This window comes from Acomys minous (genome assembly GCF_964271855.1).
Source record: "Acomys minous genome assembly, chromosome: 4".
Taxonomy (NCBI): Eukaryota; Metazoa; Chordata; class Mammalia; order Rodentia; family Muridae; genus Acomys; species Acomys minous.
Window position 1 is genome coordinate 26,239,654 of NC_140486.1, and position 23,675 is coordinate 26,263,328.

General features: G+C 52.1%; 1 protein-coding gene and 1 long non-coding RNA gene across 4 annotated transcripts in view; one reads left to right on the forward strand and one right to left on the reverse strand.

Annotated features, from left to right (window-relative positions):
* The window catches only part of IL17B (interleukin 17B), a 41,149-nt gene extending 25,738 nt beyond the window's left edge, over positions 1 to 15,411 (reverse strand). The window contains exon 1 of the mRNA XM_084779392.1: positions 15,326 to 15,411. The gene's annotated coding sequence lies outside the window, so the exon portion shown is untranslated. The remainder of the gene's footprint in view (positions 1 to 15,325) is intronic.
* Positions 382 to 23,675, forward strand: LOC311596180. Of its 3 annotated transcripts, none has more exons than XR_014778750.1 (4): positions 382 to 591; positions 12,889 to 12,997; positions 15,131 to 17,483; positions 23,474 to 23,675. It is a non-coding gene; the product is annotated as an uncharacterized lncRNA (long non-coding RNA). The 3 variants fall into 3 exon arrangements; XR_014778751.1 differs by lacking the exon at positions 23,474 to 23,675 and adding an exon at positions 18,276 to 18,316; XR_014778752.1 differs by lacking the exon at positions 23,474 to 23,675 and having other exon boundaries at positions 15,131 to 17,161; positions 17,357 to 17,477.

Below are 23,675 nucleotides of genomic sequence, written 5' to 3' on the forward strand. Positions count from 1 at the left end.
GGAGTTTGCTCAGTTCCCAGGCTGACAACTGGCAACCCTCAGAAGTCCTTCCCACCCCCCCAATCCCTCCCCAACTCCCTTCCTCCTCTCCTCCCTGCCTCCTCCTCCCCCTGCTGCCCTTCTCCAGTTTAATAACTTCCACATGGGCTCTGGCGGCTGGAGCCAAGCCCTCAGCATTGTCTGAAACCTCCAAATTTAGAAGAAATATGAAAATTGTCAACCACTCCTTCCTTAGGGGGTAAAAGCAACATTCGGCACCAGGGGCAGGTCAAGGCGAGGCGGTCACGTGGCTGGCGCCCTGGCCAATGGGGGACCCAGGGAGGACCCAGCACCCGCCTTGCCCCAACACCAGGCTCGCTGCTTCAGCTCATATAAGGTAAAAGGCAGCGAGGCCTCTGTGGCCAGAGAGCCACGGGCAAGGGGCTGAGCAGAGGGGGGTCTGATGCTAGTTGCTTAAAAATGCCCCGGTTGCATCAAGAGGTGCCAGAGCCCAGTCAACTTAGTTGAGAAGCAGTGACACCCACAACCGTACCCCAAATAGGCTGGGCCTCCACCTCGGAAGATTCATCCCTGGGCCAGACACCAGCCAAGGTAAGGACCAGTCACAGACATGGGTCCCTGAGCGGGTCCCTGGGCCTTCCTCCCAGGGTCTCTGGTCTCTGCTCTGTGCTAATTGCTCTGCGCTTTCTGCCTCTTTGGATCTCAGTTGCCCTGTCTGTACCAGCGCTGGAGCCGGTGGTCCCTACGCATGGCCCAGCCCTGAGCAGCTCTAGGCCTATGAGCCTGTTGGCTGCTGCGGTTGAATAAGGACTGAGGGCCAAGCTCCCACAGTGCCTCGCCTGGGCAGTTTTCCCTGTCTCTACCTTGACACTACTCTGCCTTGCTATACCATGTGTTCACAGCTCCAGGAACCTGCGGCTCCCGTTGAGGAAAACTGTTTCCAAATGGCAGGCTCAAAAAGCCAAAACTGGGGAAGCCGCAGTCGTATAAGTTCAGGGCTCCAGGGAGCAGGAGGCAAAGAACTGGAAGGGTCGGGGTGCTGGCTGTGTGTGGAGGGGAGCAGCGGGAACTAGCAAGGGACAGTGGGAGGAAGGGCTGAGCTCCAAGCCCAGATCTACACTCAGTGCTGGATTATGAAGCTCTGAGCAGGTACCCATCCCTCTCCAGGCCAGCTTGTCTGTCTAGATATGAAAGGACCCAGGGACTGGACCAAACGGTCTGGAGACTTACATAGGGTGTGGCTTCTGAGCTATTTGGGTGAAGTTCCCCTTAGGAGATTCATGAGCTACATTCATCTTTGACTATAGACTCTGGCTGCAAGCAGTTGGTCAAAGCCCTGAGAGCTGTTGGAAGCTGAACCCGAGGTGATAGAGAGCACCCGCCTCCCCTAAACCCCCATCCCTGCCGGGGTGTCTAGCTGAAGCCCGGGATCTGGTTTCCCCAGGGTGCTGTGCTGCCTCTAGTGGGCACAGGGATGATGATGTGTGGTGCAATAAGCCCTGGGTGCAGGACTTCAGGGCAGGAGTCGGGTGAAGAAATCACAGAGAGGTTCCAGGGCCTGGGAAGGAAAGGCCTGTGATGGGTGTCGTGGGGGCCAGGCAGAGCTCAGATCAGAACTCACAGGCAGCATCCAGCCTTGAGCCCAGAATGGAACATTGTCCTCCAGCTTCAGACGGTGCAATTTTTATTCCTTCTTGTACCTGGTCACCCAAAGCCATACGGTTCTGGAGGAAGCACTGAGCTCCAGCTGATAAGGTCCAAGGCTTGTTTACAAACCTGAAGCGCTAGATGCGGTCATCTGCCATCTCACCTTAGGTTTCTTCCGCTGTGGAACAGGTGCAGCCTAAGTTTTGACCCCATAAGGCCATGGTGAGGACTAAGAGACACATGCCTTGGCTATGCTTAGGGAGAGGCAATGAAATAGAGGGAGGAAATGCCCAGAGTGCCCTAGAGAGAGAAAGCTCTGGAAAAAGAGAGGTAGAATGAATCCTAGTGAGAGGGAAGGGTCAAAGAGCAGCCAGCCTGAGGCCACTCCCTTTGCACTCACCCTCTGCTCGGAGCTAGGAACGGGCTGCCCGAGGTCCCAGAGCTGTAGAGCAGTCTGAGACCTTCAGCACACAGCTGGGCAGCTGCAAGCCGGGAGTGGAAGCATAACTCCAGATCCATAAGCAGGCTGACAACAGAGCTGGGGCAGACTGTGTTGTGTGACTGTCTACCTAGCCAGCGTGAATAAGAAATATATTGCTTTCATTTGTTGAGCACTTAGGAGATCCAGGAACCTGAGACTTTTATGCTGAAGATGTTCATATTTCATTGACTCCTTATAGCACTGGGGAAGCAAGGTGCAGTTATTCCCACTTTACAGAGAGGTCGGACACTGTATGTGTGCTGGCTGTCGCAGGCTGTTGTCTCCAACAACAGCCTCCAGCTTCCTGCTCGGCTATGGCTACCGTGGATTTCCTAGGAAGTGTGCAGTAAATCTTACGGATAAACTACGTATGGGGGCCATCCCCTGGACCCAGACACTAGCTTAATGGTTTGCATTACTGTAGTTCTACTAAGATTATTCTCAGGTGGGGGGGGTCCCTGGTTATAGAGGAAGAAACCACAGCCCACCCAAGGAGACATGAACCCGGCCTCTGCCTGCATGCTCTTCATTTGCCTCCCCCAAGCCCCTGAGCGCTATGCTAAGGAAGCCAGACGCATGGAGGAGACTCTGGTCTCAGAATTTGTACTGGGTATGGATGAAAGGCTCCCAAGCTCTGAGGCTCACCCACAACCATGCCACTGTCCCAGAACAGACTGTCGCTGCCCCCCTCCCTCCCCATCACACTGTAGCTCTGCGGCTAACCTCAGCACTTTCTCCTACCTGGCTAATTCTAGAGAAAAGCTAATTCATACCGTTCTGCGGGATAGAAGGTTCTGGACCCTGAGCTGTCACAGACAGAAGCAGTTTTGAGTGACTTCTCAGGTGACACCACTCCCCAGAGTAGGTCACTAAGGTCCCTGATGGTGGCCCTGCCACTTGTTCCAGTTTTCCATCAGATCTGCTTCCAGGGGCTCATGACCTGGGTGGCTCAAAGAATCATGAGAAAGCTGGGCATGGCGGTGTATGCCTTTAATCTCAGCACTCAGGAGTTAGAGGCAGGAGGATTTCAGTAAATTCAAGGCCAACCAGGTCAGCCAAGGGCTACATCCCGGCCGAAGAGGGGGAGGCAGCATGAGAAATGTTACCTTCTGTTTTCTGTTTGGTTTTAAACACACCTCCTGTACACAGAGGCCAGAGTTTCTCCTGTGTATACCTGGAGGCAGTACAGGAACAGACTATTCCCACTGAGTGGACCCCTCTTCTTGACCACACTAGAAATGATGGGATTTCTTGAAAATGCTTTCTTTTGTATACATTGACTAATGTATGGAAGAGGGCTGAGGGTGTATCTTAGTAGTAGAGCATCTTGTCTGCATGTGTGAGGCCCTTGGTCTGACCACAAAGAACCACAAAGAAAGGGAGGGATGGAGGAGGGAGAGAGGGAGGGAGAGAAGGAGAGAGGCAGGCAGGCATACTCATGTATACCCTGCAGGCTGCACGGATCAGTCCTTGTCCACACAGGCACTTAGGAAGACCCTGGGAGAGAGAGGAGGCTAAGCACTAGTCATCCTGGTGCACCCTCAGTCCAGTGCCTGGGGGTGAGCTACAGCGCTTGGGTGGATAGAGTCGGGGGATTAGCCTCTGCTAACAGCCCATGTAGGCTAGCCCCACAGGGACCTGGCATCTGCACTCACTGCGAGAGCTCTGAGGCCAGCCATCCTCCTCCTTGCAAAATCATCTGTTGGTGTCAGCCTGGAAACACTACAGGCCTTTTCTCCCATTTGAAATGTGCCCGATGCACAGTGGCCCACACAGTCCAGCTCCGGCAAGCTACTTTTTGGGTCTGTTGCAGATGTGAAGTTCTGCAGGGGCTGGGGGCAGGGAGGGGGCCCCCTGAATACAAGATGAAGGAGACAGAGATAATCAACTGCTGTAGAAACAATGTGACATCACAGGAAGCTGAGATCCCAGGGCCAGGTCGGCACAGGTTGCTGGGACTTGAATCTTAATTTTATTTGTTTGTTTGTTTGTTTGTTTATCTATCTATTTATTGCCTAGAAGCAGCTGCGGTTCCTTGAGCTTCTGTCTCTCCATCTGTAAAGTAGGACCGTTAAGGTACTTAACAAGGATAGTTTATTGGACTGTTTGGATTAGAGGAACTGAAGCCCTTAAAGCCCATGGACCAATGATGGGGACGGGGGGCGGGGGGGTGGGGGCAGGTGCGGGACTAGGCCAGAAAAGGCAGCTGCTCCAGCCCCAAGCAGCTCCTCAGGGAAGGGGATACCCGTCTGCATCCTAGCTTCTTTCAAACGCAACAATTCTCAAGTCAGGAATTTTAGCACATGCTTATAATACCAGCACTCAGGAGGTAGAGGCAGGTGGATCAAGAATTCAGGACCCTGGCTGGGTGTGGTGGCGCACAGCACTACTTGGGAGGCAGAAGCAGGTAGATCACTGTAAGTTCGAGGCCAACCTGGTCTACAAAGCCAGTACAGGACAGCCAAGGCTACACAGAGAAACCCTATCTCGGAGGGGAAAAAACAAAAACAAAAAAGAAGTTATAGTTGTCACAGTGGAGATGTTGTGAGCCAATTGGTAAAGTGTTTGCTGGGAAGGCTCAAGGTCCTGTGCTCCATTCCCAAAACTGAAATCTCCCACACAACCCAAATTGTTATCCCTTTATCCTTTGGGTCAGACAGATCTGAGAAGTTGGATCATTTGCTCAAAACCACACAGCTTAATAGGCAAAATTGGGTGGCACACGCCTTTAATCTCAGCACTGAGAAGGCAGAAGCAGAAGGCAACTCGCTGTGAGTTGGAGGCCAGCCTGGTCTACAAAGTGAGTCCAGGACAGCCAAGGCTAACACAGAGAAACCCTGTCACAAACAAACAAACAAACAAACAAACAAAAATTGGCAAAATTTTACGTCTAAATCTGGCTGACTCCATGTGCTGAACTGCTATTTTCTAAAATCAGCCAAGAAGGCTCTGTATGAATCAGAGCCAGTTCCAGCTTTCACCTCCTTCATGGGACGCCTGACATTTAGGGGAGGAAGCTATGTGCCTTCTAGATTAAGAATAACTATGGTGACAGAATACACATTGTCCCCACTCTCAACCACAGCCCAGCTGAGGGCAGAAAATGCAGACTCTGGCCAGACCGCTGTCTGTGTCTCCTCGGAGGCCCCATCAGCACGAGAAACAGCCCTTTCCCCACACAGCCCTTCGGAGTCTTGCCAAAGGAACAGTGAACTAGGCCAAGTCTAGGAAAGGTGACCTCACCCGGGGGACCTCCCCAAGAGCCATGTCAATCAATATTTCTGTGGACCCTAACCTTATCACAGAGAGAACGCTAAAAAGAACGCTGGCCCTCCTAACCAACTCTCTGCCCTTCTCCCTATGCTTTCCCCAGGCAGACAGAAATGGCAACAAGTCAAAATAGGCTGCTGGCCTAGATGGTATAAGTAGTGGCCATGATACATCCCCCTGCCCCCCCCCCCCCCCGCCTTGCTTGCCTGCCTTCCTTGAGCCAGCAGATCTCAGTCATATAGCCACCAACCTTGAAGAGCCTACAGTATCCCCTGAGGTAAACTGAACAGGCCCTGGTCCTAGCTCTATAGCCATTAACCTTGAGGAAGCTCCTGCCCTGATGAGCCCCTTTAGGTCCTGATGTCACCAGTTGGGATGGGAGGGGGACAGCTCATGGCCTGTCGATGTAGACACCAGGACTCCATCTGAGAAGAAACAGCCAGGTGGAGGAGAAAAGAGAGAACAGGGTGGAGAGGAAATGGGAGGGTGTGCTCCTTCTGAGAGGCAGAACTGCCAGGGGGCTTTCAGACCGCCAAGGGAATCTAAGGAACTCAACTGAGGCTGGAGGCAGGCGAAGGGAGAGACCTGGGCTCTGAAGTGGCTTTCAGTAGGCAGGGAACATTTTGGTTTCTTGTTGGTAATTTTATTGAATCTGTCTTCTTCCCCAAAACATATCCAGACCAAGAACTCCAGAGGAGTGAAGAGATGAGGGAATGTGGCTTTGGGGTAATGTCGGGCAAGGGAAAAGAAGAGGCGGGGACAGGGAGCCAGCAGGCTACAGTCACCAAGAGCTTGCTGGGAAGCAGGGATTCTGCAGCAGCCAGGAGGACAGGGCCTGAAGCCCCAGAGATGCAGGCAGCATCTGCACGCTAGAGGGGGCGTGGGGGACGGGTCTCCAATAGTCTGTTTAAAGAGAGGGGTGGTTTGGGAGTAGAGAGCATCCTACCCCAAGTAGCATGCGCTATTAGCAGCGATGACACAGAGAAGTCGGGTAGCAGAGACACCATGGGGCATAAGGTTGCCATGGGACAGCCATAAGTCCCTGGCTGCTCGCATGTCAGATTCTAGCCAGATATGACGTCAATTCTGCCCTGAGTTTGCACGGGGGCATCTTGGGCTCCCCTACCGCCTACTTCCCTTCATTCCACTGTGATCTTTTGCTTTTCCCAGGGGACTCCAGGCCTGACCAGAGAGACCCCGGGGGCCTATTTATGAGAACAGGGTCCCTGGGGACCATTCGTCCAATGGCCTCCCACCCTGCAGGAGTGAGACCCCGTGGACAGAGCCTCTGAGAGCCTGTTCACACGCTCCGCTCCGGCGAGTCTGCACGGAGATTCCAGCAGGGTCACAGGAAAAGCGGCCCGACTTAGGATCAAAATGTCTCAGTTTTTCCCTCTTCGGCTCCCTCCTTTTCCCCAGCCGTGGGCGTGACAGGAAGCTGATGAGGGAAGCAAGCAGCTTCCCTGGGCTGACTCACAAAAGCCAGCATGGTGAGCTGGGGTGTGGGAGCAACTCTAGGTATTCCGTTACCTTCTAGAACCTGAGGAGGTGGGCAGTCCCAGGAAGCTGCCCAGGGACCAGCGAGGCGCAACAGGCAGGGCAGAGATGCTCCAGGGGAGCTTCCTGAACCCAAGGTCAAGCTAGGCACAGAGTCCGGGCTTCCCTGAATAGAGGCAGAGGGGCATAGGAGAGAGGTTTTGGGGGACCGTGAGTGATAAACCCCTGCCACAGGCTGACGCTAGAACTCACGTCCTGTCATCCTCCCCCTGGTAACCTGGTGGCTTCTTGGTACAACTGATGCTTGGTATATAAGCATCGGAGCTCTGTCTCCTCATGTCAGCAGTAAATAAGCTGAGGAGAAACTTCCCCAAGATCATTGCAGTGTCTAAGTAGATATGTCCTTTAGAGCTCCATTGCCTTCTAGCCAATGTTGGGGACAGTGAGGCTCCTCATGTCAAAGGCAGGACAGAGGAGAGCCAGGTACACAACCAGGGCATGCCATGGACCACTGTCTGCTAATTCCTGCTGTTCTGTCTTCCAAGTCCCCTTATGTAGGCAGAGATGGTCCCCAAGCTGTTGGAACTACAAACAGGAGGGGGCCTCCTGCAAAAGAGCACCAAGGTAGCGGGGCGTGGTGATGCACACCTTTAATTCCAGCACTCAGGAGGCAGAGGCAGGTGGATCGCTGTGAGTTTGAGGCCAGCCTGGTCTACAAAGTGAGTCTAGGAGAGCCAACGCAACACAGAGAAATCCTGTCTCAAAAAAACCAAAAAAAGAAAAAAAAATTTTTAATTAAAAAAAAAAAAAAAAGAGCACCAAGGCTGGGATGGACTTGCTCTCCATATGACCTTGAAGTAGAGGTACTTTCTGGCCTCAGTGCATTCAGTAGGGTCTGGACCCAATAAGCCAGAACAGCGGAGGATCCCCTGCCCCTCCCAAGATCTCCTGCCTCACTAATCTTAGATTTACCCCGAGGAGGTTTGGCACAGGAAGTGGGCGGTGGGCCACAGGAAGAAAACAGCAGCCTACGGATTCTTCTATGACCAAGCTTTGCTTTGTAGCCAAGAAATTCCCAGAGAGAGAAAAAGCGTGGAAGCAAGCATAGCATGATTACTCATGCCTGCAGTCCAGCTCTGGGAAATCTAAGGAGAGCTGCTGTGAGCTCAAAGGTAGCCTGGCCTGGTGGCGTATGCCTGTAAATCCCAGCACTTTGGGAGGCAGAGGCAGTTGGAGCTCTGTGAGTTCAAGGCCAGCCTGGTCTACAAAGAGAGTCCAGGACAGCTAAGGCAACATCTTCAAAAGCCAAAAAAAAAAAAAAAGGTAGCCTGGGATACATAGTGAGTTCAAGGTAAGACTAAGCCATGCAATAGGAACCAGAAAGTGTGTGTGTGTGTGTGTGCGTGCGTGCGTGTGTGTGTGTGTGTGTGTGTGTGTGCGCGCGCGCGCACGTACATGCTTATGAGACAGAGAGGTAAGTGGATCTCTGTGAATTCAAGGCCAGTCTGGTCTACATAGTGAGATGCTATCTTTAAAAAAAATAATTAATTAATTAATTAATTAACTAAAGTCATCCCAGTGAGGGAAGCTAAGACCAAGGAGGTCAGCAGAGTATTCAAAGTCACAAAGCAAGTCAAAACTGAAGGAGAACCAGGGCCTCCGGTTCCCAAGTCCGTGTTCTCTCTGCTGTCTGCAGTGCTTTCCAGAACAACGGGCACAAATGCCACCCTGGTATGAATTTGGGTCAGTTGGCCTCAGTGCCTTAGGCACAAGAAATCTCATCTCCTTCCTTACCTGCACTCAGTGTCTTCCTGGAAACAGAGAACTGTGTGAACCAGAGATACTCGAGACCCACTACCCGCATCCAGCAGATCCTAGGACCCACTACCCGCATCCAGCAGATCCTAGGACCCACTACCCGCATCCAGCAGATCCTAGGACCCACTACCCGCATCCAGCAGATCCTAGGACCCACTACCAGCATCCAGCAGATCCTAGGACCCAATTCCAGCATCCAGCAGATCCTAGGACCCAATACCCGCATCCAGCAGATCCTAGGACCCACTACCCGCATCCAGCAGATCCTAGGACCCACTACCCGCATCCAGCAAACCTGCAAGGCTTTCCTGAGTGGCCCCTGCTGCCCCCACCTCGGCTCTTCACACAGGAAATCCCACCAAGCTGTGTGTCCTACCAGCCCTGGCCCACCCTAGACCCCATGGCTGGCCTTCATCCAGAGTTGTAGGCTCCAGCCCAGCTTTCCTCTGAGAATCTGGACCCTTTTTTTTTTTTTTCCTTACCATAAAAGGGCAAGTGTGCCTTTCGCAGCCCTGCTGGGAGAAAGGCTGAGTTATTTTTAGATGGAGCATTTACTCCTAACCCAAAATGGAGCTGTTCCTTTGCACCACAGCCCCCTCCCCAGCTGCTGCTGTCTCCCTTCCCCTTACCCCCATTTGTGGCCATCAGTATCTACCCAACTGGTGTGTGTGTGTGTGTGTGCGTGCGCGAGCGCGCGCGCGCACACACACACACACACGGGGTCTCTTCTCTGCGCATCCCCTCCCCTCTTCCCAGATCCTTTCACAGCCAGCTTCCCTCTTCTTGCCCTCCCTCAGACCTCCTTTCTGGTTACTTACTGAAGAAAGTGACACATCTGTACCCCCCGCCCCCCCCCAGCCCCCTCCTGAAACAGTATTTACAACATACATTCCAAACATCCGCCATCTGGATTCTAAGAAGAGCCAAAAGCTATTTGGAGAAGGAAGTCGTGATTACTCCAGCTTCAAAGCCAGGGAACTTAAGGCCCTCTTCTCCCCCACCCTCCTTCCTCCCAGAGCTCCCCCCCCCCCCCCCCCCCCCCCCCCGTGGACCAGTGACATCCTTCAGTCAATAGATGAGGTCAGGACCTTGCCTGGTCCTTGGATCCCTGACTTCAAGCACTCCCTTTGCATCCCTTGCCTCTCCTTGCCTCCGAGTTCTCATCTGAACAAGGGTGTGAGACCAGGATGCTCCAAGGCTTCAGGTCCCAGCACAGCACACTGAGACTAGGTTTGAACTGAGCCATGAGGAAATGAGGACAAGGACAGGGGTGAGATAGGAAAGTCCTGACACCGTGAAGTCCCCTCCTCTCCTAGCGGGCCCTGCATGTGTAGCTCCTGACACCCAGAGAGGAGAAGACCCCTGCACAACAGCTGCAGGGATTGTAGCCACAGAAGCTTTATCCCTGCCTGCTAATCTTCCTCTAAACAGTGCAGAAGAAACCAGAGCCTGTTATCCAGGAAGTATGACCATTCCTACGAAGCCCTATATAACCCTGGAGTTGCCAATTTGTTTTACAAACTGGACAAGACGGACTAGGAGGGTGGCTCAATTGGTAAAGTGCTTGCTTGCTGTGCAAGCATGAAGTGAGATCCTGGATTCAGGTCTCCAGCACCCATAAAAAAACAAAAACAAAACAAAACAAAACAAAAAACAATGACAACAACAGAAACTGGTGCTCCGACAACACCTATATAATCCCAGTGCCAAGGAGGACAAGGCAGAATGGCCCTTGACCTTGTTAGGCAAGCAATGTAGCAGAATCAGCAAGCTTCAGAGAGAGGACTTGTTTCAAAAAATAAGGCAGAGGGGCTAGAGAGATGGCTCAGCACCTAAGAGCACTGGTTGTTCTCGCAGAGGACCCGGGTTCGATTCCCAGGGCCTGTGTGGTGGCTCACTCCTGTAACTTCAGTCCTCAGGGATCCAACACACTCCTGTGGCCTCGGAGGGCAACTGCACTTACACATACAGAGACATACTTAAAAACAAAGAAAAAAGTTTTAATAGTAGAGAGCAATACGAGACATCTAATGGCGATCTCTGGTCTTTAAACTTACTGGTACGTGTGTGTGTGTGTGTGTGTGTGTGTGTGTGTTTGTGCACACATATCTGTACAGGAACACACAAGCATATACACAAGCCCAAAAGAGGCAGACAGAACAGAAGCAAGATGTTTATAATGGCAATGGGGTTTTTGGTTGTTTGTTTAAACAAATACACAAACAAGAGAGAAATGCCATAGGAAAAAGACAGCTACGCCCACAACAAGAAAACCATAGCTTCCAGTGTCTGGCGGCCTTGTCAGCACCCAGATGATTTCTGCTCATACTAAAAATGCTTTTTTCTGTTCTCAACCTCCTTCCCTTCAAGACAAGCAGGACAATCTGGGCTTCGGGAGAGCGGGGACAGTGCGTGCTGGACTGCACGCACGAGGCCAGCTGGGACTCCTAGACTAATGAGCTGTCTGACTGTGACCTTGAGGGAGCGCTGTGAGCTCTGAGACCCTTGGAAAAATGGCACTACAAAGGGTCCTAATGAGACTCAGGCAACCATTCTTAGCAGGGGGGAGGGGCATCTGGACTCTTCTCCCCAACCTGGCCTGGAGAAGCCAAGAGAAGCTGAGCAGAAAGCTGTGCGGAAAGCAGCCTCTTCCAGGATTTTGCCCTCGTTGGAAAGCTAGGGATCTAGATGTTTCAGCCTTCCCTCTCACCCCAGGGTCTGAGCTGCTGGAGGCAAGGCTTGGGGTTCCAGAGGAACCAGGGGCCTCTTTTTCTTCCTTCTCTTCCCTTTTCCCTGCATTGTTGGTTTCCACCTCAAGTTGCATTCCCAGGGTTTGCTCAACAGTCCCAGAACACCATTCCCTGGGGAGCAAGTAGGGAGCGTGTGAGGCTGGTGAACTTTACAGGGTGACAAGGGGCTGAGGGCGCACTGGGAACAGAAGCTGGGGGAAGCTGTGCAGGAGGGAGCATGCGGGGGTGGGGTGGGGGGTGGGGGAGCAGGCAGTGGTAGCTCCTTCAGTCAGCATCTATATCTCTCTACATGTCTGTCCATTTTGGCCCTGCGTTTACCATGCTAATGATAAAAACTGCAGCCATTATTTCTTGACTTATCATGCGCCTGGAACTGTGTTCGATCTCGGTTACCTCTGCCTGTCCAAAGCAAGGATGTGAGGTCAGAAGCTGAGTGAAGACAAGGATCCTCAGACACAGATGGGAAGTGCTGGGGATGAGATTCAAAAGGGTGGTGGTGGCTCACCTTTAATCCCAGCACTCGGGAGGCAGAGGCAAGCAGCTCGCCGTGAGTTCGAAGCCAGCCTGGTCTACAAAGCGAGTCTAGGACAGCCAAGGCTACACAGAGAAACCCTGTCTTGAAAAACAAAAAAACAAAAAACAAAACAAAAAAATCAGAAATAAAAAAAGAAAGAAAGAAAAAGAAAAAAGAAAAGGAGGACCCACCTCCCCTTTATTCTGTCGAAGCATGTAGTGGCAACCAAGCCCAGGAGCTAAGGGAAGCTAACGTAGAAAGTCTCTCCCAAAAGAACAGCTAGGGCTTGTTTTCTGAGAGATGGTTCTGGCTTTGGCAATGGCCTTGACCATGAGAGCTTTGCTTTATGGTCATGCAAGGTGAGCCAGCACCTTGTCTGCTTTGGGTACTGGTCAGTAGATTACCTAGAGCAAACTGCAAAGCTTCATTCACTGCCTCCCTCCTCGGCCATCCTACAGGCTGAGAGCCTTGTGCGTGATGGGAAAGAGTTTTGGTCACTGAGTTAGCCCCAGGTGGTGGTCTTCGCCAACATAGACCATTTGTGATATGAGAGGTGGGAACCACGAGCCATCAGTGCCTCCTCTGGGCAATGCCCTTGCAGAACAAGTGCTTTCACAGGTATAGCTGTGTTAGAAGGGAAGGTGGCAACCCTTCCTTGCATCAGAGCTTAGAGTTTCCCTGAAGTCCGCTTTGAAAGCCAGATGGGCACAGCGCTGATCATGACCAAGTAGGGCCCAGGGGGCAATTTCATGGGGCCTGACAAACCTCAGCAAGTCAGCCCAAGGCTTCTTCTGCTGGGAGAGGCCCAGGCCCTTTCTCAGTCTCTCTGAGAGCAGGCTTTTGGAGTTCAATGCTCTGGTCACAGGGTGGCCCAGCATTCTTCTGACATCCAGATCGTTTGTTCTTTTCAGGCATGAGTGATGGCTGGTAGGATTCACCACACACGCAGCTGAGAAAAAAGAGCCCCAGAGAGGACTCTTTCTAAGAAGGAACGGTGAAGGCAGCCCTGCTCCCAGAATTGTAAGTGCCCCCCCTTCCCTTGTCCCCACATATACCCTAACTCAGGTGGCTCCAGGAATAACTTGGGGCACTTAGACAAGCTCCGTATCCCAATGCTCAGAATGACCAGGAAACTAGGCCTGGCCGTCCCAAAGAGCAGAGCCTAGTCAAAGGGTGGCCTTCCAGTAATGTTGAAGTCTGAGGAAGAGATGAAATAAATGAAAGCAAAGAAGAGGGGACTCAGTGGGCGTGAGAAGCCTTCCCACCCACCTCCTACCCGACCCCACCTTCCCTAGAGATGGAAGAGCTTTGTTGGAGCAGCACTCGGGGTGGGGGAGGGGGTCCTGGGCCTCTGAGCAAGGACTACACTATTGGTAACAGCAGCTCCTGGGGGGTGGGGTGGGGAGAGGGTCTCCTTCATCCTTCCTAGGGTCTGAGCATGCAGCATCCTGCATTTGGTAGCACACAGGAAAGATCAGTGGTAGAAGCCTCCATAGGACAGGCAGGGAAACTGAGGTCCAGAAGGGAGGCACACACTCAGAATTGCAAGGCCAGGCAGCATAGAAAAGTCTGGCACAGAACTAGCAGGGATGGAATAAACAGAGGAAGAACTTGGGGTAGGGAAGAGAAAGCAGAGAGGCAGGGCTGCAGAAAAGAACCACTATTCAGCGGATGAAGAAAAGGCTTGTATAACACAGCCCACCTGTTCACCCCTGTGTAGCCTCCACATGCGTGTGAACGTGCACCCCAACACAGCACGCAGCCAGTCTTCACTGGCGAGCAAATGAGCTGCAGAGACTGGTGTAAACAAATTGGATTAGGAGGCTGCAGGCGTCTCCTGTACGGCCCTAGGGTAGACATTAAACAGGCCTGTAGAGTGGCCAGCTGCACTCTCTCTGGCATGGGGACAATCAGCCTTGAGCCCCCAATCCCTCCCCCATCCAGTCCCAGGAAGGAGCCTTACAGACTATGCTAGGATGATGGATGGGGTGAGGGAGGTTCCAGGGCTGGCCTGAGAGCACACAGGATGTTAGTGCTTGTGTGAGGCACATTTCTGAGCTGTTCCCAGCAGCCCACCCCTCCACCCCCTTGGGCTCCCCTCTGGGGCCTCTCCCACGGTCACTGCTGCTGGCCTGGGACTTGGGCCTAGGCTGAGGTTCCTATCAGAGTCTAGGGCCTGAGCCCTGAGCACATCTGACCCCTCAGTCCCACAGCTGGCTGTTGGGGGCACCATCTCAGGAAGCATCGGCACAGAGAGACATGGGAGGCCACTGTAGAGGACAGAAGTGACCTGGGAGCAGAGGGGAAAGGCCATCTAAAGACACTCGGCGTTTTCTCACTCGTTGCTTCACCTGATCCTCAGACCAGGCTGCAGAGCTGGAATTATGATGGGTACAAATGTGACCAGCTTATTCATTCAGTACTTCTACCTAGCCCTTTCTCAGAGGCCCTAATCTGCACCAGGCCGTGTGCCATATGCCCAGGACACCATGTAAATAGCCTAGTGCCCCTGTCTGATGAAATTGTTCCCTTTAGGCTGTGTTGTAGAACATTAGGGCTTTCCTGATTTCCCAAGGCCACACCTCCAACAAATCCAGCTTTCTGCAGAGCACGTGTGATGGCTGAGCCTGCCCCTTTACGCTGCAGCAAGGCAATCAGCTCAGAATCTGATGCCAGGTGCCAGGCCCTGATCCCAGACAGCCTGAGTTAAATTCTGTCTCATTTCCAGTTCAGTTGCATAGCTGTTCCTAGCCTCTCGGGGCATGTTTTCTCTTCTGCAAAATGGAGGAGCAATTGGTCTCATCCTATAAGGCTGACTGGGAAGTAATTATTTTTCATACTCTCCTTGTATACAGAGAGAAACCCGCTACACCAGAGGCCAAGAGAGCTCCTCGGTTTGTCTAGGTGGTTCCCAATATAGGTGCTAGGTCTTGCCTGCCTTCCCAGCAGCAGCTCAGGTGACCGGTGGTGGCCCTCCGTCCTCTGAGTGGTGACTGAGGTGGGGAATGACAGGCAGGGTTCCTAGCTCAGAGCTGCTTTGCCATATAAGGGCAGGAGCCACAGAGGGCCCTGCCTGGGCCTGGCCAGAGACTATCCAGACAACCACTGTTTATTTTCTCCTTCACCCTCCCCTCCTCTCACCCCTCTGAGAAGCTTCCCGACAGACAGAAAGACAGAGATTCCCTAGCCTGGAGACATTTTCTCAAGACGTGGGGGAAAAGGAGAAAAAGCCGGCCACCCCCTGGCAGCCGGCATCCAAGCTGCTGAGAGCCAACACCAAGAGCACCAGGTAAGATCCGGAGTCTACCTGGGTTAGCCACCTCTTTTAACAGAAACAGAGAGCCAAACCTCAGAGATGAAGGGTCCCAGTGAGAAATGTCCCTGCTTGAACCCTGTCTTCTTCCAACGGCACTGCAGGGCGAAGGAGCCTTTCTTGGGCTAAATGATGCACAAAGGTTACACACTTCTTCTCAATGAGGCTGCACTTGAGAGAGAGATGGGGATCTGGACAAGCTCTGCCTACCAGCCCAGCACATGTCCACGTATGTTCCCGGGGCCAGAGAGAGAAGGCACACCTTCCTGTGCCAGTGCTCCTCCCCAACATCCCAGTCCCTACCCCACCCCTTCCAGGAGGCCTTTGAGCTACCCAGAAGGTGGGGGAAGGAGCCTCCCTGGCCACAATCTCTTAGCGGTCCTTTCTCAGGCTCTCTGGAGTTTGGCTGAGTCTGGCCCCATGCCCTACACAGGTGTTTTCCTTCCCCTCTGAGTCCTGCAAGGGCAAGGACAGTGTTAGGCTGCGCTAGGCAGGAGTGCAGGGACATACTCCCTGAGCCACAGACAGGGTGATGGGTCTGCTGGATGAGCCAGCACGACTGTGAGGCCCTGTCGCAAACCCAGAGGACTAAGACGTTGAGATGTAGAGAGAGCGTGGAGGTTAAGGTAAGGAGCCAGGCCCAGCTGCTCTGAGTTAAGGAGCCCAAGCTTGGAGCCTTGCACTCTTACCCTGGGAAAATTCTATTTTCTCTGGAGCCTTGGAGACCTACGGGGATATGTGCAGTTAAACCATCTTGATTATTCTAGAATCATAGGGACATAAATAGACAGTCTTTATCCAGGGATGGGGCAAAGAAGAGAGGCAAAGACCTTTCTGGACATTTACTTCTCCTTAAGAAAGACAGGCCACCTTCTGTCCAGTTCCTGTGTCCCAGCCAGAAGGTGTAAACGCTTTGCTATGTTCTCCTTTATCCCAGGGTGGGATAGCAGCAGCCCTCAGTTCCCCTTTCTGAATCTGTGTCTGCAAACCTAGAAGCGACCCCTCCCTCCCCCCACCCCCCCCCCACCCCCGCCCTATTCCTGGTCCTCCATCCAAGGTGATCGTTTCCAGCCACACTAGCTGTCCAGAAGGCGGAAGAGGCTCTGGCATCCTGCCTCAAGCATAGCCATCAGGTGCTCTGTTTTCCACTTTGGTCTGCAGTTGTGTTATAATGTGTAAGGGGCATCTTTTAACCTACCTAAGCAGGAATGATGCTTGCTATGAATGGAAAGCTAACGCTATCCAGAGTTTAAAACGATTATGTGAGAATGCAGCATCAGTACCGTGCTGTCCCCTTCGCCTGTGGCTTGCCAGGCCCCTGAGCCTGTATAATCTGTCATCAGAAGGACAGCAGAGGCACATCGGCCAGGTTTTCTTCCCCATACACGGGACACTAGGCTGCCAGGCATTGTGGCACATCCCTGTAATCTCAGAATTCCAGAAGTGGAGGCAGGGGAACCAAGAATTCTACACAATGAATATGTTTGCAGCTAACCTGATCTACATGTGTCTCTATTTCTAAAAAGAAGGAGGGGCGTGGGGAGGGGGGAAGTAAGAGGGAAGGGAGGGCAGACAAAGCAGCAGGGGACAACCCAAATGGTGGGTCGGTCACCAAATGACTCCCAGCAATCACCCACTCCCTCTGCTGCCCCCAGAAAGCAAAGGCAGTGTAGGCAAAAGGGCTTTGGGCACAGTTGCATCCAGGGAAGGCTCCTAGCAACCCAGCTATGCTGTGTCCACCCCTCCTAGCTACTTACTGAAATGTCCCTTGATGGAGTTCAGTCCCACCTCTCCCAGGGTCCATGGGAGCTGTGGGGAATGACGTGGAGAGGACAAGACGTTCTGATTCCAAAAGTCCTGTGTAAGATCAGGTAAGAGGGCTGGGGACAGCTTCTGAGAACCTGGGGGCAGAAGTGTCCTAGCCTTAGCAACAAATCAGAGAGGCTTTCCCCCACCCTTCCGGCACCCCATCCCCAACGTGGGGTTGCTGCTAGATTCCTGTTGGGAGGCCCAGGAGTTGGTTTCTCAAAATGGAGCTGAACAACCTTTTTCCTCTTTTCTCCCAGCCCTGAGGAAAGGCTTGTCTGCCCCCTTCAGCCAACCCTAAACGTGTGTGTCATCTGGCTTCAAGGTCACCACAGTCTCCATGAAGCAAAGACCTTCTGGGGACCTTAGGATCTTGGCGAGAGCAGGGTGAGTGAGTGGTTTGGAATGGGGGTGCCCTGCTCACCTGGAAGTTCCCACCCAAGCCATGGCCACAGAAGAAAATGAATTATCCGTGTGGTCACTCGGTCAGTCACCACATGTATCTGCTTTGTGTGTTGTCATGTGCAAAGTCACCATCGGCAGGGTCTAGGGACCCCACATTGTAATATATGGACCCTGGCCTCGGGGAACTGGAGAGGTAAGCAGAGGTGACCCAGAGATGACACACCCCAAGGCCACAGAGGAGGACGTGGGTTCTGCTCAAGCAGTGTTCCATGTGGTTCTAATGTGGGGGCTGAGGGAAGCCGGCAGGCTCCCTTTCCCCATGAGGGAAGATGGTCAGAGATGAAAACTGTGCCTGAAGAGTTAGGAAGAAATAGAATTCAGCAAATGGGCAAGAGCATAAAGGCGGTATCCTCGGGTCTGAAGAAGTACACAGTGGTTTCTTACAAGCAGTCATTTCCCATAGTGCAGACTGAGACGTGTAGGGGACAAAAGCAAGAATCACAAGAGAAGGCACATATCTAAATGTGCAAGGCCTTGGGCTCCATTCCCAGTATTGTGTGTGCGCGCACACACACACACACACACACACACACACACACACACACAATTAACTTCATACTTTAAATGGATGGGTACTATCTCAAGCAAGCTAACTTAAAAAGAAAAAGGAGATAAAGGTAGAAATTTCGGCCCTAGAGCGCTCCAGGGCTAGGCAAGAACAGGGTGCCACATTGCGCATGCTCACATGCCTGCACTCCTTTTCCCCCTGCCCAGGAGGAAAGCCGCAGCCTGAGCGCGGAGCGCCTGTCTCCCAGCCTGAGGTGCAGTGCTGCATCTCTGGTCAGTTGGGAGTCTGAGATGAAGCACTGTAGCTCAGGAAGGGAGAAGTTGTTCTGCAGCCATCATCGGGACGTGGTAAGTGTTGACGTGGGGGTAGCAGGCTCCATAGGATGTCCCTAGACTCCGTGCCAGCAGCTGTGGTGATGTTCCTGGGTTCGATCTGTATTGGGGCTGATCACCCTGTGCCACGTGTAACAGTAAGCACTGGCCCATTCGGTGGAGGCCAGCACCAACATCCTGCCTTTTCTTCCTCTTCCTGAGTCCAGAGAAGACGGTGGTAACAAACCAAAGCATCTGCCCATTCTGGGACGGTTCCAACCCACCCCAGAATCCTTCTCAACATTGCCTACTGAGCACCCACTATGAGTGATTCTGGGGTGATACCCAGATCTCATCTCTGTAGATCAGACAATCCCTGACAACCCTTAATCTTGGGGGTAGCCGCCCAGGCTCCTGGCAGCCCAACCCACTGTAGATGACACTGTCACATTGCAACATCAAAACGTTAGGCTTGGACTCACAGTCTTCACTCTTTGACCCACTAACCCTGGCTCTGTGCTATACTGTCTAAATCCGGCCCGGCATCTCACAAGAGAGGTGAGGGGCGACAGAGGAGAGAGCCTCTGGGATATACCCATTGATATTTAACCCCACCCCCCAAGCCTGGTCACAGGAAGGTGACCCACTTCACGGAGGGGAAAACTAAGTCTGGGTTAACTGGCTGGCCTTAGGTCACGTATGGATCGTGCTGAGCTGGGGTTGTGTCTTCACCCATTTGCCTTCAACTCCGCTTTCTTATCCACTGTTGAGACTGTGGAACCCGGAGCAGGGGAGCAGGAAAACAGGACAAACCACACTCCAGTCTGGTTTCCTCGTGGCTCTAGTAGCAGAGGCAGGACCACACACTTCTGACAATCCTGTGGCCTCTCTTTCTTCATGCTGCCTCCTTGCCCACCGAGGAGGTCCTATCTGATGCCACTTTATAGTTAAGGACAAATGAGGGTCAGAATTTAAATGACCTGCTGGAGGCCAATGGTGACAAAGTCTCTAGAGCCTGGGAACATAGTAGTTGGCCAGAGTACACATGGGCCATGGCCACGGGGGAAGGGACTGGTCCCAGATGCTTTCTCATCATCAGTTCTGATAGATCGGCGTCAGCAGGCTGGCCTTTGACCACAGGGAAGGTACTTTCCAAGCCACTCAGAGGTCTAGTTGCTCTTCCCAGCCCAGGAAGCTGCACCGTGGGAAGTGGGGTGCGTGCAGCACCCCCACACTGGCTACCAGAGCTAGGGCTGAATACAGTGAAAACTGCTGGTCCCTAGGGGCGTGGCAAGTGCTGAAGGCATCTCTCTTCCCACCTTGTCCTCACGGTCCAGTTTTCCCAGGAATCCCTTGGATGCTGAGATGGGGATTCCTGGAAATACTGTTCTTGAGGTCATGGCTTCACAGCTGGATCTGCCTCCTTCCCAGCCTGGTATTTCCTCCCCCCGGGGATGAGGGAGGAGAAGGCGGTAAGAGGTAAGGCCTGGGGAGCTCCCTTCTGACCTTTGCATTGCTTTTCTTTCCACTGTGTCCATATTTCATAACATTCCCCAAGAGGCTGGATGTGGGAACCTCAGAACTGCCTCACTCTTGAGAAACTTGTCTCAAACTGCAGCGCTTGAACCAGGACTCTATGAGGCAGCCTTTTCTCTACTCCGACCCTCCGCATTCCTTCCCTGCAGGCCTTGTGGTGAGGAAGGGCCACAGGCCCACATCCATGTTACTAAGAAAGCAATACACAAATGTATTTAAAAGTTTATTAAATCAGTTAGGTAAACTGAAAACCGTTAATCTCAGTTGGATTTGGAGTGCAGCCACAGGACAATGAGCTTTCAAGGTAGAATATACAAGATTTCGAGCGCCCCCTGGTGGTGTTTCTGCCACTGCAGGAACACTGTGGTCTCCATACACAGCACAGGAACCACTCTGCTGCCTTCTTCCTGTTTCTGCCCATTTCTATCAAAATCCTGTTGGTCTAATCACTTTTGAGCCCCTGGCATACTTAAGCCTTATTCATCTCTTGCCAGAGATGCTTTCATGGCTTGCAGGTGGTTTTTCCTTAGGTCCAAACTAAAGCAAGTTCACATAGACAGCAAAAAACAGAGCCAGGATCGATTTCAAGTTCAGTGGCCACTGGCATTCCATGTCTGAGCCAAAAGAAAAAAAGTAGGGTACTCTTCCCTTATAGCTCCCAGCCCTACAACTCTTGGGAGTTCATTCTTGTCAATAAATCTTTGTTCAGTGGGGAGGAGGGTGCCTTTAATCCCAACAAAGGCAGAGGCAGATAGATCTCTAATTTGGAGGCCATTCTGTTCTACAGAGTGAGTCCCTGTCTCAAAAAAATAAATCTAGAGCCAGGATGCAGCTCAGTTGGTAGATGCATGAATCCCTAGGTTCTGGGCCTACCACTTGCACAAATCAGGTGTGGTGGTACATGGCTGTAATCCCAGCACAAGGGAGGTAAAGGCAGGAGGATCACAAGGAGACAGTCACCCCTGGCTCAATAGTGAGGCTGAGGCCAGTCTGGGCTTACATGAGACCCTGTCTTAAGGCGGTGAAGCGCAAACTATGAAAATTAAAAATAAAAAGACTGCCTCTCTGGTTACACATATGGGATGCAGACTGGATAGAAGTCAAAATTCTCAATGAAATCCATATATAATATAGAATTTGGGCTGGAGAGATGAGTTGGCTTATCAGTAAAGGCACTTGCCACCAAATCTGATGCCTTAAGTACAATCTCTGGAACCTAGGCCGTGGAAGGAGAAAACTGTCTCCTGAAAATTGTCCTCTGACCTCCACATGCGTGGCCCGCTATGTTCAGCAAACGTGCATACACACACAATAAAAAGAAATAAGTGGTAAGGAAAAGGAGAATTTAGGGAGATGTGGCTCCATCGGTAAAGAAGCGCTGACCTCAGATGCCCAGTGCCTCTGCGGAAAGCCAGGTGTGGTGTCACACTTACAGTCCTAGTGCTGGTGTCACACTTACAGTCCTAGTGCTGGTGTCACAGAGAAAGGAAAGAGGACCCCTGGAGTTCTTCAGCCAGCCAGTCTAGCCAGAGTTGGTGAGCTCCAGGTTTAGTGAGAGACACTGTATCAAAATCATAAGATGGAGAGTGACAGAGGACACTAAACAAACACACACACACACACACACACACACACACACACACACCTTAGAACTATCCTTAAACTGTCCCCAGTACATTTTTGCTGAGTTGGTGGAGGTGACAACTGACATAAGCTCCACAGCCCCTGTCTTGAGGTGCAGCCCCACATCTCCAGAGACCAAGGGGGTCCCCAGGGACATCCTAAGTTGTGCTCCTTGCATGTGTCCAGAGGACATTTCTGAAGAGAGATTCCTTGCTGCTCACACTCCGAGGCTGTTGCTGACCCTACTCTGAGGATATCAGACTTGTGGATGGTAACAGTACCACCTTCCTTTCTCTGGCTGTTTACACACATGGCGCCATCTCTGTGCTCAGTGAAGTAGCAGAGAGGGAGCCCAAGGCTGAAAAGAGATTTAAGACACTTACCTTAGGTCACACTGAGGAGTTGTGACAGGTCCCAGCCAATGCTTACGGTTTCCACCATCATACTGTGCCCCAATCATGGGGCCTGGCTCCCTCAGGCTGCCCCGACCCCAGCGGCTTTCCTGCTGGGGAAGAAGAGCAAGCCTTTCTCTCTGTGTTCTGTGACAGTAATAAAGTGTTGGACCTTTGCTCTGTGTCTTGTTTCATCCTGGGAGTGTGGGGGGTGAAGGAAAAAGACTTTGCATTATTCACTGATGTCACCCCCAAGTGCCTCCGCTTGGCTGACACCTCCAAAGGCCAGTGCAGAGAAAGCAGGCAGGAGCTATAACCTGGCTGCTCATCACGTTCCTGGTGTCTCAGGATGATTCCAGGCCATGACTCAAAGTACTTCAGTGTGGAGGTGTGTGAGGGTATGGAGACCCTTAAGGTTAAGCAAGAGCCACAGAGGACTTGTGGGTCTGCACAGCTTTCCCTCTCCTTCCATTCCATTCCAGAAAGCACAGTCTGAAACCAAATATTCACTCTGTCACATAAATGAATGATTCTAAATGATGGCAGGCCATAATCCCAGCTCTGCAGTGACACAGCTTCAGTTGTACCCCAGGCCACAAGGCTGACACATGAAGATAAATTTTTTTTGAGAGATAGGGTCTCACCATGTAGCCCCACCATGCAGCCCCAAGCTGGCCTTGAACTTGCAATTATTCTTGGCTCAGCCTCCAAGGGCTGAGGTTGGGTTACAGAGATGACTCAGTGGTTAAGAGCACTCGATGTGTTCCCAGAGCCCATGTTGAGAGGTTCACAACTGCATGTAACTCCAGGAGAGCCTACGCTCTCTGCTGGCTTCCATGGGCACCTGCACACAAATATGCTCATAAATAGAATATGATTAAACCAAAGGCCTGGTGTTATAAGTGTGCACCATCACACCAGGAGCCAGGACACTTAAGACAGTCATATGGCCAGTCGCTGGTGGCATATGCCTTTAATCCCAGCACTTGGGAGAGAGAGGCAGATGGATCTCTGTGGGTTCAAGGCCAGCCTGGTCTACATAGCGAGTTCCAGGGTGGCCAGGGCTACACACACAGAAACCCTTTCTCGAAGAATACAAACAAAGACAGGGCTGGAGAGATGGCTTGCTCAGTGGTTAAGAGCCCTGGCTGCTCTTCAAGAGGTCCTGAGTTTAATTCCCAGCAACCACATGGTGGCTCACAACCATCTGTAATGCAATCTGATTCCATCTTCTGGTGTCCATGAAAACTGAGCACTCGGGCTGGAGAGATGGCTCAGCTGTTAAGAGCACTGTCTGCTCTTCCAGAGGTCATGAGTTCAATTCCCAGCAACCACATGGTGGCTCACAGCCATCTATAATGTGATCTGATGCATACTGTTTACATAATAAATAAATCTAGAAAAAAAAGAAAACAGAGCACTCATACATAAAATAAACAAATAGATCTCAAACAAACAAACAAACACAGTCATGTGCCTTGCATGATTCTCCAAACCACTATATTTAGCCTACAACGTGCACCCTTATGTGGTCATTCCCAGGTGCCAAGGGCCACATACATTGTTCTCCTACGCCCCAGAACAATCTGAGAGAAAGGCCTGAGAAGCTTCGATGAACAGGGCTCTGAGGCTCCAGGATCATTCCAGCCACTTGAGTGACTAACAGGGAGCAGGAGAGATGGACCAAGGGTGCCTCCTGCAACAGTTTGTGCTTTTCAGCTCTGAAACAGTGCCCAGCATGACG